A 19,360-nucleotide genomic window follows, 5' to 3' on the forward strand; every position below is an offset into this window, starting at 1 on the left:
TTTGAAGACTATAGGGCCAAAGGAAATATCCTCCGATAACAAAGAGAAAGAAGCTTTCTGAGAAACTCCTTTGTGTTCTGTGAGATCATCTCACAGAGTTACACCTTTCGTCTCAAGAAGCCTTTCGCTAAGACAGCTCTTGTGGAACTGGCAAAGTGATATTTGGAAGCCCATAAAGGGCTATGGTGAAAAAGGAAATATCCTCAGATGAAATCTGGAAAGAAGCTTTCTGAGAAACTGCTTAGTGTTCTGTGAATTCATCTCACAGAGTTACATCTGTGTTTCGTTGATCTCTTTGCTAGCCTGATTTCTGTGGAATCTGAGAACAGATATTTCCGATCCCTTTGAAGACTATAGGGCCAAAGGAAATATCCTCCGATAACAAAGAGAAAGAAGCTTTCTGAGAAACTTCTTTGTTTTCTGTGAAATCATCTCACAGAGTTACAGCTTTCCCCTCAAGAAGCCTTTCGCTACGACAGTTCTTGTGGAATTGGCAAAGTGATATTTGGAAGCCCCTAGAGGGCTATGGTGAAAAAGGAAATATCCTCAGATGAAATCTGGAAAGAAGCTTTCTGAGAAACTGCTTAGTGTTCTGTGAATTCATCTCACAGAGTTACATCTGTGTTTCGTAGATCTCTTTGCTAGCCTTATTTCTGTGGAATCTGAGAACAGATATTTCGGATCCCTTTGAAGACTATAGGGCCAAAGGAAATATCCTCCGATAACAAAGAGAAAGAAGCTTTCTGAGAAACTTCTTTGTGTTCTGTGAAATCATCTCACAGAGTTACACCTTTCCCCTCAAGAAGCCTTTCGCTAAGACAGTTCTTGTGGAATTGGCAAAGTGATATTTGGAAGCCCATAGAGGGCTATGGTGAAAAAGGAAATATCCTCAGATGAAATCTGGAAAGAAGCTTTCTGAGAAACTGCTTAGTGTTCTGTGAATTCATCTCACAGAGTTACATCTGTGTTTCGTAGATCTCTTTGCTAGCCTTATTTCTGTGGAATCTGAGAACAGATATTTCGGATCCCTTTGAAGACTATAGTACCAAAGGAAATATCCTTCGATAACAAAGAGAAAGAAGCTTTCTGAGAAACTTCTTTGTGTTCTGTGAAATCATCTCACAGAGTTACAGCTTTCCCCTCCAGAAGCCTTTGGCTAAGACAGTTCTTGAGAAATTGGCAAAGTGATATTTGGAAGCCCCTAGAGGGCTATGGTGACAAAGGAAGTATCCTCAGATGAAATCTGGAAAGAAGCTTTCTGAGAAACTGCTTAGTGTTCTGTGAATTCATCTCACAGAGTTACACCTTTCGTCTCAAGAAGCCTTTCGCTAAGACAGTTCTTGTGGAACTGGCAAAGTGATATTTGGAAGCCGATAAAGGGCTATGGTGAAAAAGGAAATATCCGCAGATGAAATCTGGAAAGAAGCTTTCTGAGAAACTGCTTAGTGTTCTGTGAATTCATCTCACAGAGTTACATCTGTGTTTCGTAGATCTCCTTGCTAGCCTTATTTCTGTGGAATCTGAGAACAGATATTTCGGATCCCTTTGAAGACTATAGGGCCAAAGGAAATATCCTTCGACAACAAAGAGAAAGAAGCTTTCTGAGAAACTTCTTTGTGTTCTGTGAAATCATCTCACAGAGTTACAGCTTTCCCCTCAAGAAGCCTTTCGCTAGGATAGTTCTTGTGGAATTGGCAAAGTGATATTTGGAAGCCCATAGAGGGCTATGGTGAAAAAGGAAATATCCTCAGATGAAATCTGGAAAGAAGCTTCTCCCGAAACTGCTTAGTGTTTTGTGAATTCATCTCACAGAGTTACATCTGTGATTCGTAGATCTCATTGCTAGCCTGATTTCTGTGGAATCTGAGAACAGATATTTCGGATCCCTTTGAAGACTATAGGGCCCAAGGAAATATCCTCCGATAACAAAGAGAAAGAAGCTTTCTGAGAAACTTCTTTGTGTTCTGTGAAATCATCTCACAGAGTTACAGCTTTCCCCTCCAGAAGCCTTTGGCTAAGACAGTTCTTGAGAAATTGGCAAAGTGATATTTGGAAGCCCATAGAGGGCTATGGTGACAAAGGAAATATCCTCAGATGAAATCTGGAAAGAAGCTTTCTGAGAAACTGCTTAGTGTTCTGTGAATTCATCTCGCAGAGTTACATCTGTGTTTCGTAGATCTCTCTTCTAGCCTTATTTCTGTGGAATCTGAGACCAGATATTTCGGATCCCTTTGAATACTATAGGGCCAAAGGAAATATCCTCCGATAACAAAGAGAAAGAAGCTTTCTGAGAAACTTCTTTGTGTTCTGTGAAATCATCTCACAGAGTTACAGCTTTCCCCTCAAGAAGCCTTTCGCTAAGACAGTTCTTGTGGAATTGGCAAAGTGATATTTGGAAGCCCCTAGAGGGCTATGGTGAAAAAGGAAATATCCTCAGATGAAATCTGGAAAGAAGCTTTCTGAGAAACTGCTTAGTGTTCTGTGAATTCATCTCACAGAGTTACATCTGTGTTTCGTAGATCTCCTTGCTAGCCTTATTTCTGTGGAATCTGAGAACAGATATTTCGGATCCCTTTGAAGACTATAGGGCCAAAGGAAATATCCTTCGACAACAAAGAGAAAGAAGCTTTCTGAGAAACTTCTTTGTGTTCTGTGAAGTCATCTCACAGAGTTACAGCTTTCCCCTCAAGAAGCCTTTCGCTAGGATAGTTCTTGTGGAATTGGCAAAGTGATATTTGGAAGCCCATAGAGGGCTATGGTGAAAAAGGAAATATCCTCAGATGAAATCTGGAAAGAAGCTTTCTGAGAAAGTGCTTACTTTTCTGTCAATTCATCTCACAGGGCTACATCTGTGTTTCGTAGATCTCTTTGCTAGCCTTATTTCTGTGGAATCTGAGAACAGATATTTCGGATCCCTTTGAAGACTACAGGGCCAAAGGAAATATCCTCCGATAACAAAGAGAAAGAAGCTTTCTGAGAAACTTCTTTGTGTTCTGTGAAATCATCTCACAGAGTTACAGCTTTCCCCTCAAGAAGCCTTTCGCTAAGACAGTTCTTGTGGAATTGGCAAAGTGATATTTGGAAGCCCATAGATGGCTATGGTGAAAAAGGAAATATCCTCAGATGAAATCTGGAAAGAATCTTTCTGAGAAACTGCTTAGTGTTCTGTGAATTCATCTCACAGAGTTACATCTGTGTTTCGTAGATCTCTTTGCTAGCCTTATTTCTGTGGAATCTGAGAACAGATATTTCGGATCCCTTTGAAGACTATAGTACCAAAGGAAATGTCCTTCGATAACAAAGAGAAAGAAGCTTTCTGAGAAACTTCTTTGTGTTCTGTGAAATCATCTCACAGAGTTACAGCTTTCCCCTCCAGAAGCCTTTGGCTAAGACAGTTCTTGAGAAATTGGCAAAGTGATATTTGGAAGCCCATAGAGGGCTATGGTGACAAAGGAAATATCCTCAGATGAAATCTGGAAAGAAGCTTTCTGAGAAACTGCTTAGTGTTCTGTGAATTCATCTCACAGAGTTACATCTGTGTTTCGTAGATCTCTCTGCTAGCCTTATTTCTGTGGAATCTGAGAACAGATATTTCGGATCCCTTTGAAGACTATAGGGCCAAAGGAAATATCCTCCGATAACAAAGAGAAAGAAGCTTTCTGAGAAACTTCTTTGTGTTCTGTGAAATCATCTCACAGAGTTACAGCTTTCCCCTCAAGAAGCCTTTCGCTAAGACAGTTCTTGTGGAATTGGCAAAGTGATATTTGGAAGCCCATAGAGGGCTATGGTGAAAAAGGAAATATCCTCAGATGAAATCTGGAAAGAAGCTTTCTGAGAAACTGCTTAGTGTTCTTTGAATTCATCTCACAGAGTTACATCTGTATTTCGTGGATCTCTTTGCTAGCCATATTTCTGTGGAATCTGAGAACAGATATTTCGGATCGCTTTGAAGACTATAGGGCCAAAGGAAATATCCTCCGATAACAAAGAGAAAGAAGCTTTCTGAGAAACTTCTTTGTGTTCTGTGAAATCATCTCACAGAGTTACAGCTTTCCCCTCAAGAAGCCTTTCGCTAAGACCGTTCTTGTGGAATTGGCAAAGTGATATTTGGAAGCCCATAGAGGGCTATGGTGAAAAAGGGAATATCCTCAGATGAAATCTGGAAAGAAGCTTTCTGAGAAACTGCTTAGTGTTCTGTGAATTTATCTCACAGAGTTACATCTGTGTTTGGTAGATCTCTTTGCTAGCCTTATTTCTGTGGAATCTGAGAACAGATATTTCGAATCCCTTTGAAGACTATAGGGCCAAAGGAAATATCCTCCGATAACAAAGAGAAAGAAGCTTTCTGAGAAACTTCTTTGTGTTCTGTGAAATCATCTCACAGAGTTACACCTTTCGTCTCAAGAAGCCTTTCGCTAAGACACTTCTTCTGGAACTGGCAAAGTGATATTTGGAAGCCCATAGAGGGCTATGGTGAAAAAGGAAATATCCTCAGATGAAATCTGGAAAGAAGCTTTCTGAGAAACTGCTTAGTGTTCTGTGAATTCATCTCACAGAGTTACATCTGTGTTTCGTAGATCTCTTTGCCAGCCTGATTTCTGTGGAATCTGAGAACAGATATTTCGGATCCCTTTGAAGACTATAGGGCCAAAGGAAATATCCTCCGATAACAAAGAGAAAGAAGCTTTCTGAGAAACTTCTTTGTGTTCTGTGAAATCATCTCACAGAGTTACAGCTTTCCCCTCAAGAAGCCTTTCGCTAAGACAGTTCTTGTGGAATTGGCAAAGTGATATTTGGAAGCCCATAGAGGGCTATGGTGAAAAAGGAAATATCCTCAGATGAAATCTGGAAAGAAGCTTTCTGAGAAACTGCTTAGTGTTCTGTGAATTCATCTCACAGAGTTACATCTGTGTTTCGTAGATATCTTTGCTAGCCTTATTTCTGTGGAGTCTGAGTACAGATATTTCGGATCCCTTTGAAGACTATAGGGCCAAAGGAAATATCCTCCGATAACAAAGAGAAAGAAGCTTTCTGAGAAACTTCTTTGTGTTCTGTGAAATCATCTCACAGAGTTACAGCTTTCCCCTCAAGAAGCCTTTCGCTAAGACAGTTCTTGTGGAATTGGCAAAGTGTTTTTTGGAAGCCCATAGAGGTCTATGGTGAAAAAGCAAATATCCTAAGATGAAATCTGGAAAGTAGCTTTCTGAGAAACTGCTCTGTGATGTGTGACTTCCACTCACAGAGTTACATCTGAGTTTCTTGGATGTCTTTGCTAGCCTTATTTCTGTGTAATCTGAGAACAGATATTTCGGATCCCTTTGAAGACTATAGGGCCAAAGGAAATATCCTCCGATAACAAAGAGAAAGAAGCTTTCTGAGAAACTCCTTTGTGTTCTGTGAGATCATCTCACAGAGTTACACCTTTCGTCTCAAGAAGCCTTCCGCTAAGACAGTTCTTGTGGAACTGGCAAAGTGATATTTGGAAGCCCATAAAGGGCTATGGTGAAAAAGGAAATATCCTCAGATGAAATCTGGAAAGAAGCTTTCTGAGAAACTGGTTAGTGTTCTGTGAATTCATCTCACAGAGTTACATCTGTGTTTCGTAGATCTCTTTGCTAGCCTTATTTCTGTGGAATCTGAGAACAGATATTTCGGATCCCTTTGAAGACTATAGGGCCAAAGGAAATATCCTCCGATAACAAAGAGAAAGAAGCTTTCTGAGAAACTTCTTTGTGTTCTGTGAAATCATCTCACAGAGTTACACCTTTCGTCTCAAGAAGCCTTTCGCTAAGACACTTCTTCTGGAACTGGCAAAGTGATATTTGGAAGCCCATAGAGGGCTATGGTGAAAAAGGAAATATCCTCAGATGAAATCTGGAAAGAAGCTTTCTGAGAAACTGCTTAGTGTTCTGTGAATTCATCTCACAGAGTTACATCTGTGTTTCGTAGATCTCTTTGCCAGCCTGATTTCTGTGGAATCTGAGAACAGATATTTCAGATCCCTTTGAAGACTATAGGGCCAAAGGAAATATCCTCCGATAACAAAGAGAAAGAAGCTTTCTGAGAAACTTCTTTGTGTTCTGTGAAATCATCTCACAGAGTTACAGCTTTCCCCTCAAGAAGCCTTTCGCTAAGACAGTTCTTGTGGAATTGGCAAAGTGATATTTGGAAGCCCATAGAGGGCTATGGTGAAAAAGGAAATATCCTCAGATGAAATCTGGAAAGAAGCTTTCTGAGAAACTGCTTAGTGTTCTGTGAATTCATCTCACAGAGTTACATCTGTGTTTCGTAGATATCTTTGCTAGCCTTATTTCTGTGGAATCTGAGTACAGATATTTCGGATCCCTTTGAAGACTATAGGGCCAAAGGAAATATCCTCCGATAACAAAGAGAAAGAAGCTTTCTGAGAAACTTCTTTGTGTTCTGTGAAATCATCTCACAGAGTTACAGCTTTCCCCTCAAGAAGCCTTTCGCTAAGACAGTTCTTGTGGAATTGGCAAAGTGTTATTTGGAAGCCCATAGAGGGCTATGGTGAAAAAGCAAATATCCTCAGATGAAATCTGGAAAGAAGCTTTCTGAGAAACTGCTCTGTGATGTGTGACTTCCACTCACAGAGTTACATCTGAGTTTCGTGGATCTCTTTGCTAGCCTTATTTCTGTGTAATCTGAGAACAGATATTTCGGATCCCTTTGAAGACTATAGGGCCAAAGGAAATATCCTCCGATAACAAAGAGAAAGAAGCTTTCTGAGAAACTCCTTTGTGTTCTGTGAGATCATCTCACAGAGTTACACCTTTCGTCTCAAGAAGCCTTTCGCTAAGACAGTTCTTGTGGAACTGGCAAAGTGATATTTGGAAGCCCATAAAGGGCTATGGTGAAAAAGGAAATATCCTCAGATGAAATCTGGAAAGAAGCTTTCTGAGAAACTGCTTAGTGTTCTGTGAATTCATCTCACAGAGTTACATCTGTGTTTCGTAGATCTCTTTGCTAGCCTTATTTCTGTGGAATCTGAGAACAGATATTTCCGATCCCTTTGAAGACAATAGGGCCAAAGGAAATATCCTCCGATAACAAAGAGAAAGAAGCTTTCTGAGAAACTTCTTTGTGTTCTGTGAAATCATCTCACAGAGTTACAGCTTTCCCCTCAAGAAGCCTTTCGCTAGGATAGTTCTTGTGGAATTGGCAAAGTGATATTTGGAAGCCCATAGAGGGCTATGGTGAAAAAGGAAATATCCTCAGATGAAATCTGGAAAGAAGCTTTCTGAGAAAGTGCTTACTTTTCTGTCAATTCATCTCACAGGGCTACATCTGTGTTTCGTAGATCTCTTTGCTAGCCTTATTTCTGTGGAATCTGAGAACAGATATTTCGGATCCCTTTGAAGACTACAGGGCCAAAGGAAATATCCTCCGATAACAAAGAGAAAGAATCTTTCTGAGAAACTTCTTTGTGTTCTGTGAAATCATCTCACAGAGTTACACCTTTCGTCTCAAGAAGCCTTTCGCTAAGACACTTCTTCTGGAATTGGCAAAGTGATATTTGGAAGCCCATAGAGGGCTATGGTGAAAAAGGAAATATCCTCAGATGAAATCTGGAAAGAAGCTTTCTGAGAAACTGCTCTGTGATGTGTGACTTCCACTCACAGAGTTACATCTGAGTTTCGTGGATGTCTTTGCTAGCCTTATTTCTGTGTAATCTGAGAACAGATATTTCGGATCCCTTTGAAGACTATAGGGCCAAAGGAAATATCCTCCGATAACAAAGAGAAAGAAGCTTTCTGAGAAACTCCTTTGTGTTCTGTGAGATCATCTCACAGAGTTACACCTTTCGTCTCAAGAAGCCTTTCGCTAAGACAGTTCTTGTGGAACTGGCAAAGTGATATTTGGAAGCCCATAAAGGGCTATGGTGAAAAAGGAAATATCCTCAGATGAAATCTGGAAAGAAGCTTTCTGAGAAACTGCTCTGTGATGTGTGACTTCCACTCACAGAGTTACATCTGAGTTTCGTGGATCTCTTTGCTAGCCTTATTTCTGTGTAATCTGAGAACAGATATTTCGGATCCCTTTGAAGACTATAGGGCCAAAGGAAATATCCTCCGATAACAAAGAGAAAGAAGCTTTCTGAGAAACTCCTTTGTGTTCTGTGAGATCATCTCACAGAGTTACACCTTTCGTCTCAAGAAGCCTTTCGCTAAGACAGTTCTTGTGGAACTGGCAAAGTGATATTTGGAAGCCCATAAAGGGCTATGGTGAAAAAGGAAATATCCTCAGATGAAATCTGGAAAGAAGCTTTCTGAGAAACTGCTTAGTGTTCTGTGAATTCATCTCACAGAGTTACATCTGTGTTTCGTAGATCTCTTTGCTAGCCTTATTTCTGTGGAATCTGAGAACAGATATTTCCGATCCCTTTGAAGACAATAGGGCCAAAGGAAATATCCTCCGATAACAAAGAGAAAGAAGCTTTCTGAGAAACTTCTTTGTGTTCTGTGAAATCATCTCACAGAGTTACAGCTTTCCCCTCAAGAAGCCTTTCGCTAAGACCGTTCTTGTGGAATTGGCAAAGTGATATTTGGAAGCCCATAGAGGGCTATGGTGAAAAAGGAAATATCCTCAGATGAAATCTGGAAAGAAGCTTCTCCCGAAACTGCTTAGTGTTTTGTGAATTCATCTCACAGAGTTACATCTGTGATTCGTAGATCTCATTGCTAGCCTGATTTCTGTGGAATCTGAGAACAGATATTTCGGATCCCTTTGAAGACTATAGGGCCCAAGGAAATATCCTCCGATAACAAAGAGAAAGAAGCTTTCTGAGAAACTTCTTTGTGTTCTGTGAAATCATCTCACAGAGTTACAGCTTTCCCCTCCAGAAGCCTTTGGCTAAGACAGTTCTTGAGAAATTGGCAAAGTGATATTTGGAAGCCCATAGAGGGCTATGGTGACAAAGGAAATATCCTCAGATGAAATCTGGAAAGAAGCTTTCTGAGAAACTGCTTAGTGTTCTGTGAATTCATCTCACAGAGTTACATCTGTGTTTCGTAGATCTCTCTGCTAGCCTTATTTCTGTGGAATCTGAGACCAGATATTTCGGATCCCTTTGAAGACTATAGGGCCAAAGGAAATATCCTCCGATAACAAAGAGAAAGAAGCTTTCTGAGAAACTTCTTTGTGTTCTGTGAAATCATCTCACAGAGTTACAGCTTTCCCCTCGAGAAGCCTTTCGCTAAGACAGTTCTTGTGGAATTGGCAAAGTGATATTTGGAAGCCCCTAGAGGGCTATGGTGAAAAAGGAAATATCCTCAGATGAAATCTGGAAAGAAGCTTTCTGAGAAACTGCTTAGTGTTCTGTGAATTCATCTCACAGAGTTACATCTGTGTTTCGTAGATCTCCTTGCTAGCCTTATTTCTGTGGAATCTGAGAACAGATATTTCGGATCCCTTTGAAGACTATAGGGCCAAAGGAAATATCCTTCGACAACAAAGAGAAAGAAGCTTTCTGAGAAACTTCTTTGTGTTCTGTGAAGTCATCTCACAGAGTTACAGCTTTCCCCTCAAGAAGCCTTTCGCTAGGATAGTTCTTGTGGAATTGGCAAAGTGATATTTGGAAGCCCATAGAGGGCTATGGTGAAAAAGGAAATATCCTCAGATGAAATCTGGAAAGAAGCTTTCTGAGAAAGTGCTTACTTTTCTGTCAATTCATCTCACAGGGCTACATCTGTTTTTCGTAGATCTCTTTGCTAGCCTTATTTCTGTGGAATCTGAGAACAGATATTTCGGATCCCTTTGAAGACTACAGGGCCAAAGGAAATATCCTCCGATAACAAAGAGAAAGAAGCTTTCTGAGAAACTTCTTTGTGTTCTGTGAAATCATCTCACAGAGTTACAGCTTTCCCCTCAAGAAGCCTTTCGCTAAGACAGTTCTTGTGGAATTGGCAAAGTGATATTTGGAAGCCCATAGAGGGCTATGGTGAAAAAGGAAATATCCTCAGATGAAATCTGGAAAGAAGCTTTCTGAGAAACTGCTTAGTGTTCTGTGAATTCATCTCACAGAGTTTCATCTGTGTTTCGTAGATCTCTTTGATAGCCTTATTTCTGTGGAATCTGAGAACAGATATTTCGGATCCCTTTGAAGACTATAGTACCAAAGGAAATGTCCTTCGATAACAAAGAGAAAGAAGCTTTCTGAGAAACTTCTTTGTGTTCTGTGAAATCATCTCACAGAGTTACAGCTTTCCCCTCCAGAAGCCTTTGGCTAAGACAGTTCTTGAGAAATTGGCAAAGTGATATTTGGAAGCCCATAGAGGGCTATGGTGACAAAGGAAATATCCTCAGATGAAATCTGGAAAGAAGCTTTCTGAGAAACTGCTTAGTGTTCTGTGAATTCATCTCACAGAGTTACATCTGTGTTTCGTAGATCTCTCTGCTAGCCTTATTTCTGTGGAATCTGAGAACAGATATTTCGGATCCCTTTGAAGACTATAGGGCCAAAGGAAATATCCTCCGATAACAAAGAGAAAGAAGCTTTCTGAGAAACTTCTTTGTGTTCTGTGAAATCATCTCACAGAGTTACAGCTTTCCCCTCAAGAAGCCTTTCGCTAAGACAGTTCTTGTGGAATTGGCAAAGTGATATTTGGAAGCCCATAGAGGGCTATGGTGAAAAAGGAAATATCCTCAGATGAAATCTGGAAAGAAGCTTTCTGAGAAACTGCTTAGTGTTCTGTGAATTCGTCTCACAGAGTTACATCTGTGTTTCGTGGATCTCTTTGCTAGCCATATTTCTGTGGAATCTGAGATCAGATATTTCGGATCCCTTTGAAGACTATAGGGCCAAAGGAAATATCCTTCGACAACAAAGGGAAAGAAGCTTTCTGAGAAACTTCTTTGTGTTCTGTGAAGTCATCTCACAGAGTTACAGCTTTCCCCTCAAGAAGCCTTTCGCTAGGATAGTTCTTGTGGAATTGGCAAAGTGATATTTGGAAGCCCATAGAGGGCTATGGTGAAAAAGGAAATATCCTCAGATGAAATCTGGAAAGAAGCTTTCTGAGAAAGTGCTTACTTTTCTGTCAATTCATCTCACAGGGCTACATCTGTTTTTCGTAGATCTCTTTACTAGCCTTATTTCTGTGGAATCTGAGAACAGATATTTCGGATCCCTTTGAAGACTACAGGGCCAAAGGAAATATCCTCCGATAACAAAGAGAAAGAAGCTTTCTGAGAAACTTCTTTGTGTTCTGTGAAATCATCTCACAGAGTTACAGCTTTCCCCTCAAGAAGCCTTTCGCTAAGACAGTTCTTGTGGAATTGGCAAAGTGATATTTGGAAGCCCATAGAGGGCTATGGTGAAAAAGGAAATATCCTCAGATGAAATCTGGAAAGAAGCTTTCTGAGAAACTGCTTAGTGTTCTGTGAATTCATCTCACAGAGTTACATCTGTGTTTCGTAGATCTCTTTGATAGCCTTATTTCTGTGGAATCTGAGAACAGATATTTCGGATCCCTTTGAAGACTATAGTACCAAAGGAAATGTCCTTCGATAACAAAGAGAAAGAAGCTTTCTGAGAAACTTCTTTGTGTTCTGTGAAATCATCTCACAGAGTTACAGCTTTCCCCTCCAGAAGCCTTTGGCTAAGACAGTTCTTGAGAAATTGGCAAAGTGATATTTGGAAGCCCATAGAGGGCTATGGTGACAAAGGAAATATCCTCAGATGAAATCTGGAAAGAAGCTTTCTGAGAAACTGCTTAGTGTTCTGTGAATTCATCTCACAGAGTTACATCTGTGTTTCGTAGATCTCTCTGCTAGCCTTATTTCTGTGGAATCTGAGAACAGATATTTCGGATCCCTTTGAAGACTATAGGGCCAAAGGAAATATCCTCCGATAACAAAGAGAAAGAAGCTTTCTGAGAAACTTCTTTGTGTTCTGTGAAATCATCTCACAGAGTTACAGCTTTCCCCTCAAGAAGCCTTTCGCTAAGACAGTTCTTGTGGAATTGGCAAAGTGATATTTGGAAGCCCATAGAGGGCTATGGTGAAAAAGGAAATATCCTCAGATGAAATCTGGAAAGAAGCTTTCTGAGAAACTGCTTAGTGTTCTGTGAATTCATCTCACAGAGTTACATCTGTGTTTCGTGGATCTCTTTGCTAGCCATATTTCTGTGGAATCTGAGAACAGATATTTCGGATCCCTTTGAAGACTATAGGGCCAAAGGAAATATCCTCCGATAACAAAGAGAAAGAAGCTTTCTGAGAAACTTCTTTGTGTTCTGTGAAATCATCTCACAGAGTTACAGCTTTCCCCTCAAGAAGCCTTTCGCTAAGACCGTTCTTGTGGAATTGGCAAAGTGATATTTGGAAGCCCATAGAGGGCTATGGTGAAAAAGGGAATATCCTCAGATGAAATCTGGAAAGAAGCTTTCTGAGAAACTGCTTAGTGTTCTGTGAATTTATCTCACAGAGTTACATCTGTGTTTGGTAGATCTCTTTGCTAGCCTTATTTCTGTGGAATCTGAGAACAGATATTTCGGATCCCTTTGAAGACTATAGGGCCAAAGGAAATATCCTCCGATAACAAAGAGAAAGAAGCTTTCTGAGAAACTTCTTTGTGTTCTGTGAAATCATCTCACAGAGTTACACCTTTCGTCTCAAGAAGCCTTTCGCTAAGACACTTCTTCTGGAACTGGCAAAGTGATATTTGGAAGCCCATAGAGGGCTATGGTGAAAAAGCAAATATCCTCAGATGAAATCTGGAAAGAAGCTTTCTGAGAAACTGCTCTGTGATGTGTGACTTCCACTCACAGAGTTACATCTGAGTTTCGTGGATGTCTTTGCTAGCCTTATTTCTGTGGAATCTGAGAACAGATATTTCGGATCCCTTTGAAGACTATAGGGCCAAAGGAAATATCCTCCGATAACAAAGAGAAAGAAGCTTTCTGAGAAACTCCTTTGTGTTCTGTGAGATCATCTCACAGAGTTACAGCTTTCCCCTCCAGAAGCCTTTGGCTAAGACAGTTCTTGAGAAATTGGCAAAGTGATATTTGGAAGCCCATAGAGGGCTATGGTGACAAAGGAAATATCCTCAGATGAAATCTGGAAAGAAGCTTTCTGAGAAACTGCTTAGTGTTCTGTGAATTCATCTCACAGAGTTACATCTGTGTTTCGTAGATCTCTCTGCTAGCCTTATTTCTGTGGAATCTGAGACCAGATATTTCGGATCCCTTTGAAGACTATAGGGCCAAAGGAAATATCCTCCGATAACAAAGAGAAAGAAGCTTTCTGAGAAACTTCTTTGTGTTCTGTGAAATCATCTCACAGAGTTACAGCTTTCCCCTCAAGAAGCCTTTCGCTAAGACAGTTCTTGTGGAATTGGCAAAGTGATATTTGGAAGCCCATAGAGGGCTATGGTGAAAAAGGAAATATCCTCAGATGAAATCTGGAAAGAAGCTTTCTGAGAAACTGCTTAGTGTTCTGTGAATTCATCTCACAGAGTTACATCTGTGTTTCGTGGATCTCTTTGCTAGCCATATTTCTGTGGAATCTGAGAACAGATATTTCGGATCCCTTTGAAGACTATAGGGCCAAAGGAAATATCCTCCGATAACAAAGAGAAAGAAGCTTTCTGAGAAACTTCTTTGTGTTCTGTGAAATCATCTCACAGAGTTACAGCTTTCCCCTCAAGAAGCCTTTCGCTAAGACGGTTCTTGTGGAATTGGCAAAGTGATATTTGGAAGCCCATAGAGGGCTATGGTGAAAAAGGGAATATCCTCAGATGAAATCTGGAAAGAAGCTTTCTGAGAAACTGCTTAGTGTTCTGTGAATTTATCTCACAGGGTTACATCTGTGTTTGGTAGATCTCTTTGCTAGCCTTATTTCTGTGGAATCTGAGAACAGATATTTCGGATCCCTTTGAAGACTATAGGGCCAAAGGAAATATCCTCCGATAACAAAGAGAAAGAAGCTTTCTGAGAAACTTCTTTGTGTTCTGTGAAATCATCTCACAGAGTTACACCTTTCGTCTCAAGAAGCCTTTCGCTAAGACACTTCTTCTGGAACTGGCAAAGTGATATTTGGAAGCCCATAGAGGGCTATGGTGAAAAAGCAAATATCCTCAGATGAAATCTGGAAAGAAGCTTTCTGAGAAACTGCTCTGTGATGTGTGACTTCCACTCACAGAGTTACATCTGAGTTTCGTGGATGTCTTTGCTAGCCTTATTTCTGTGGAATCTGAGAACAGATATTTCGGATCCCTTTGAAGACTATAGGGCCAAAGGAAATATCCTCCGATAACAAAGAGAAAGAAGCTTTCTGAGAAACTCCTTTGTGTTCTGTGAGATCATCTCACAGAGTTACACCTTTCGTCTCAAGAAGCTTTTCGCTAAGACAGTTCTTGTGGAACTGGCAAAGTGATATTTGGAAGCCCATAGAGGTCTATGGTGAAAAAGGAAATATCCTCAGATGAAATCTGGAAAGAAGTTTCTGAGAAACTGCTTAGTGTTCTGTGAATTCATCTCACAGAGTTACATCTGTGTTTCGTAGATCTCTTTGCCAGCCTGATTTCTGTGGAATCTGAGAACAGATATTTCGGATCCCTTTGAAGACTATAGGGCCAAAGGAAATATCCTCCGATAACAAAGAGAAAGAAGCTTTCTGAGAAACTTCTTTGTGTTCTGTGAAATCATCTCACAGAGTTACAGCTTTCCCCTCAAGAAGCCTTTCGCTAAGACAGTTCTTGTGGAATTGGCAAAGTGATATTTGGAAGCCCATAGAGGGCTATGGTGAAAAAGGAAATATCCTCAGATGAAATCTGGAAAGAAGCTTTCTGAGAAACTGCTTAGTGTTCTGTGAATTCATCTCACAGAGTTACATCTGTGTTTCGTAGATATCTTTGCTAGCCTTATTTCTGTGGAATCTGAGTACAGATATTTCGGATCCCTTTGAAGACTATAGGGCCAAAGGAAATATCCTCCGATAACAAAGAGAAAGAAGCTTTCTGAGAAACTTCTTTGTGTTCTGTGAAATCATCTCACAGAGTTACAGCTTTCCCCTCAAGAAGCCTTTCGCTAAGACAGTTCTTGTGGAATTGGCAAAGTGTTATTTGGAAGCCCATAGAGGGCTATGGTGAAAAAGCAAATATCCTCAGATGAAATCTGGAAAGAAGCTTTCTGAGAAACTGCTCTGTGATGTGTGACTTCCACTCACAGAGTTACATCTGAGTTTCGTGGATCTCTTTGCTAGCCTTATTTCTGTGTAATCTGAGAACAGATATTTCGGATCCCTTTGAAGACTATAGGGCCAAAGGAAATATCCTCCGATAACAAAGAGAAAGAAGCTTTCTGAGAAACTCCTTTGTGTTCTGTGAGATCATCTCACAGAGTTACACCTTTCGTCTCAAGAAGCCTTTCGCTAAGACAGTTCTTGTGGAACTGGCAAAGTGATATTTGGAAGCCCATAAAGGGCTATGGTGAAAAAGGAAATATCCTCACAAGAAATCTGGAAAGAAGCTTTCTGAGAAACTGCTTAGTGTTCTGTGAATTCATCTCACAGAGTTACATCTGTGTTTCGTAGATCTCTTTGCTAGCCTTATTTCTGTGGAATCTGAGAACAGATATTTCCGATCCCTTTGAAGACTATAGGGCCAAAGGAAATATCCTCCGATAACAAAGAGAAAGAAGCTTTCTGAGAAACTTCTTTGTGTTCTGTGAAATCATCTCACAGAGTTACAGCTTTCCCCTCAAGAAGCCTTTCGCTAAGACCGTTCTTGTGGAATTGGCAAAGTGATATTTGGAAGCCCATAGAGGGCTATGGTGAAAAAGGAAATATCCTCAGATGAAATCTGGAAAGAAGCTTCTACCGAAACTGCTTAGTGTTTTGTGAATTCATCTCACAGAGTTACATCTGTGATTTGTAGATCTCATTGCTAGCCTGATTTCTGTGGAATCTGAGAACAGATATTTCGGATCCCTTTGAAGACTATAGGGCCAAAGGAAATATCCTCCGATAACAAAGAGAAAGAAGCTTTCTGAGAAACTTCTTTGTGTTCTGTGAAATCATCTCACAGAGTTACAGCTTTCCCCTCCAGAAGCCTTTGGCTAAGACAGTTCTTGAGAAATTGGCAAAGTGATATTTGGAAGCCCATAGAGGGCTATGGTGACAAAGGAAATATCCTCAGATGAAATCTGGAAAGAAGCTTTCTGAGAAACTGCTTAGTGTTCTGTGAATTCATCTCACAGAGTTACATCTGTGTTTCGTAGATCTCTCTGCTAGCCTTATTTCTGTGGAATCTGAGACCAGATATTTCGGATCCCTTTGAAGACTATAGGGCCAAAGGAAATATCCTCCGATAACAAAGAGAAAGAAGCTTTCTGAGAAACTTCTTTGTGTTCTGTGAAATCATCTCACAGAGTTACAGCTTTCTCCTCAAGAAGCCTTTCGCTAAGACAGTTCTTGTGGAATTGGCAAAGTGATATTTGGAAGCCCCTAGAGGGCTACGGTGAAAAAGGAAATATCCTCAGATGAAATCTGGAAAGAAGCTTTCTGAGAAACTGCTTAGTGTTCTGTGCATTCATCTCACAGAGTTACATGTGCGTTTCGTAGATCTCCTTGCTAGCCTTATTTCTGTGGAATCTGAGAACAGATATTTCGGATCCCTTTGAAGACTATAGGGCCAAAGGAAATATCCTTCGACAACAAAGAGAAAGAAACTTTCTGAGAAACTTCTTTGTGTTCTGTGAAATCATCTCACAGAGTTACAGCTTTCCCCTCAAGAAGCCTTTCGCTAGGATAGTTCTTGTGGAATTGGCAAAGTGATATTTGGAAACCCATAGAGGGCTATGGTGAAAAAGGAAATATCCTCAGATGAAATCTGGAAAGAAGCTTTCTGAGAAAGTGCTTACTTTTCTGTCAATTCATCTCACAGGGCTACATCTGTGTTTCGTAGATCTCTTTGCTAGCCTTATTTCTGTGGAATCTGAGAACAGATATTTCGGATCCCTTTGAAGACTATAGGGCCAAAGGAAATATCCTCCGATAACAAAGAGAAAGAAGCTTTCTGAGAAACTTCTTTGTGTTCTGTGAAATCATCTCACAGAGTTACAGCTTTCCCCTCAAAAAGCCTTTCGCTAAGACAGTTCTTGTGGAATTGGCAAAGTGATATTTGGAAGCCCATAGAGGGCTATGGTGAAAAAGGAAATATCCTCAGATGAAATCTGGAAAGTAGCTTTCTGAGAAACTGCTTAGTGTTCTGTGAATTCATCTCACAGAGTTACATCTGTGTTTCGTAGATGTCTTTGCTAGCCTTATTTCTGTGGAATCTGAGAACAGATATTTCGGATCCCTTTGAAGACTATAGTACCAAAGGAAATATCCTTCGATAACAAAGAGAAAGAAGCTTTCTGAGAAACTTCTTTGTGTTCTGTGAAATCATCTCACAGAGTTACAGCTTTCCCCTCCAGAAGCCTTTGGCTAAGACAGTTCTTGAGAAATTGGCAAAGTGATATTTGGAAGCCCATAGAGGGCTATGGTGACAAAGGAAATATCCTCAGATGAAATCTGGAAAGAAGCTTTCTGAGAAACTGCTTAGTGTTCTGTGAATTCATCTCACAGAGTTACATCTGTGTTTCGTAGATCTCTCTGCTAACCTTATTTCTGTGGAATCTGAGAACAGATATTTCGGATCCCTTTGAAGACTATAGGGCCAAAGGAAATATGCTCCGATAACAAAGAGAAAGAAGCTTTCTGAGAAACTTCTATGTGTTCTGTGAAATCATCTCACAGAGTTACAGCTTTCCCCTCAAGAAGCCTTTCGCTAAGACAGTTCTTGTGGAATTGGCAAAGTGATATTTGGAAGCCCATAGAGGGCTACGGTGACAAAGGAAATATCCTCAGATGAAATCTGGAAAGAAGCTTTCTGAGAAACTGCTTAGTGTTCTGTGAATTCATCTCACAGAGTTACATCTGTGTTTCGTAGATCTCTCTGCTAGCCTTATTTCTGTGGAATCTGAGAACAGATATTTCGGATCCCTTTGAAGACTATAGGGCCAAAGGAAATATCCTCCGATAACAAAGAGAAAGAAGCTTTCTGAGAAACTTCTTTGTGTTCTGTGAAATCATCTCACAGAGTTACAGCTTTCCCCTCAAGAAGCCTTTCGCTAAGACAGTTCTTGTGGAATTGGCAAAGTGATATTTGGAAGCCCATAGAGGGCTATGGTGAAAAAGGAAATATCCTCAGATGAAATCTGGAAAGAAGCTTTCTGAGAAACTGCTTAGTGTTCTTTGAATTCATCTCACAGAGTTACATCTGTATTTCGTGGATCTCTTTGCTAGCCTTATTTCTGTGGAATCTGAGAACAGATATTTCGGATCCCTTTGAAGACTATAGGGCCAAAGGAAATATCCTCCGGTAACAAAGAGAAAGAAGCTTTCTGAGAAACTTCTTTGTGTTCTGTGAAATCATCTCACAGAGTTACAGCTTTCCCCTCAAGAAGCCTTTCGCTAAGACCGTTCTTGTGGAATTGGCAAAGTGATATTTGGAAGCCCATAGAGGGCTATGGTGAAAAAGGGAATATCCTCAGATGAAATCTGGAAAGAAGCTTTCTGAGAAACTGCTTAGTGTTCTGTGAATTTATCTCACAGAGTTACATCTGTGTTTGGTAGATCTCTTTGCATGCCTTATTTCTGTGGAATCTGAGAACAGATATTTCGGATCCCTTTGAAGACTATAGGGCCAAAGGAAATATCCTCAGATAACAAAGAGAAAGAAGCTTTCTGAGAAACTTCTTTGTGTTCTGTGAAATCATCTCACAGAGTTACACCTTTCGTCTCAAGAAGCCTTTCGCTAAGACACTTCTTCTGGAACTGGCAAAGTGATATTTGGAAGCCCATAGAGGGCTATGGTGAAAAAGGAAATATCCTCAGATGAAATCTGGAAAGAAGCTTTCTGAGAAACTGCTTAGTGTTCTGTGAATTCAGCTCACAGAGTTACATCTGTGTTTCGTAGATCTCTTTGCCAGCCTGATTTCTGTGGAATCTGAGAACAGATATTTCGGATCCCTTTGAAGACTATAGGGCCAAAGGAAATATCCTCCGATAACAAAGAGAAAGAAGCTTTCTGAGAAACTTCTTTGTGTTCTGTGAAATCATCTCACAGAGTTACAGCTTTCCCCTCAAGAAGCCTTTCGCTAAGACAGTTCTTGTGGAATTGGCAAAGTGATATTTGGAAGCCCATAGAGGGCTATGGTGAAAAAGGAAATATCCTCAGATGAAATCTGGAAAGAAGCTTTCTGAGAAACTGCTCAGTGTTCTGTGAATTCAGCTCACAGAGTTACATCTGTGTTTCGTAGATATCTTTGCTAGCCTTATTTCTGTGGAATCTGAG

Source organism: Macaca fascicularis, chromosome 11 (assembly GCF_037993035.2).
Source record: "Macaca fascicularis isolate 582-1 chromosome 11, T2T-MFA8v1.1".
In the NCBI taxonomy this organism is placed as follows: Eukaryota; Metazoa; Chordata; class Mammalia; order Primates; family Cercopithecidae; genus Macaca; species Macaca fascicularis.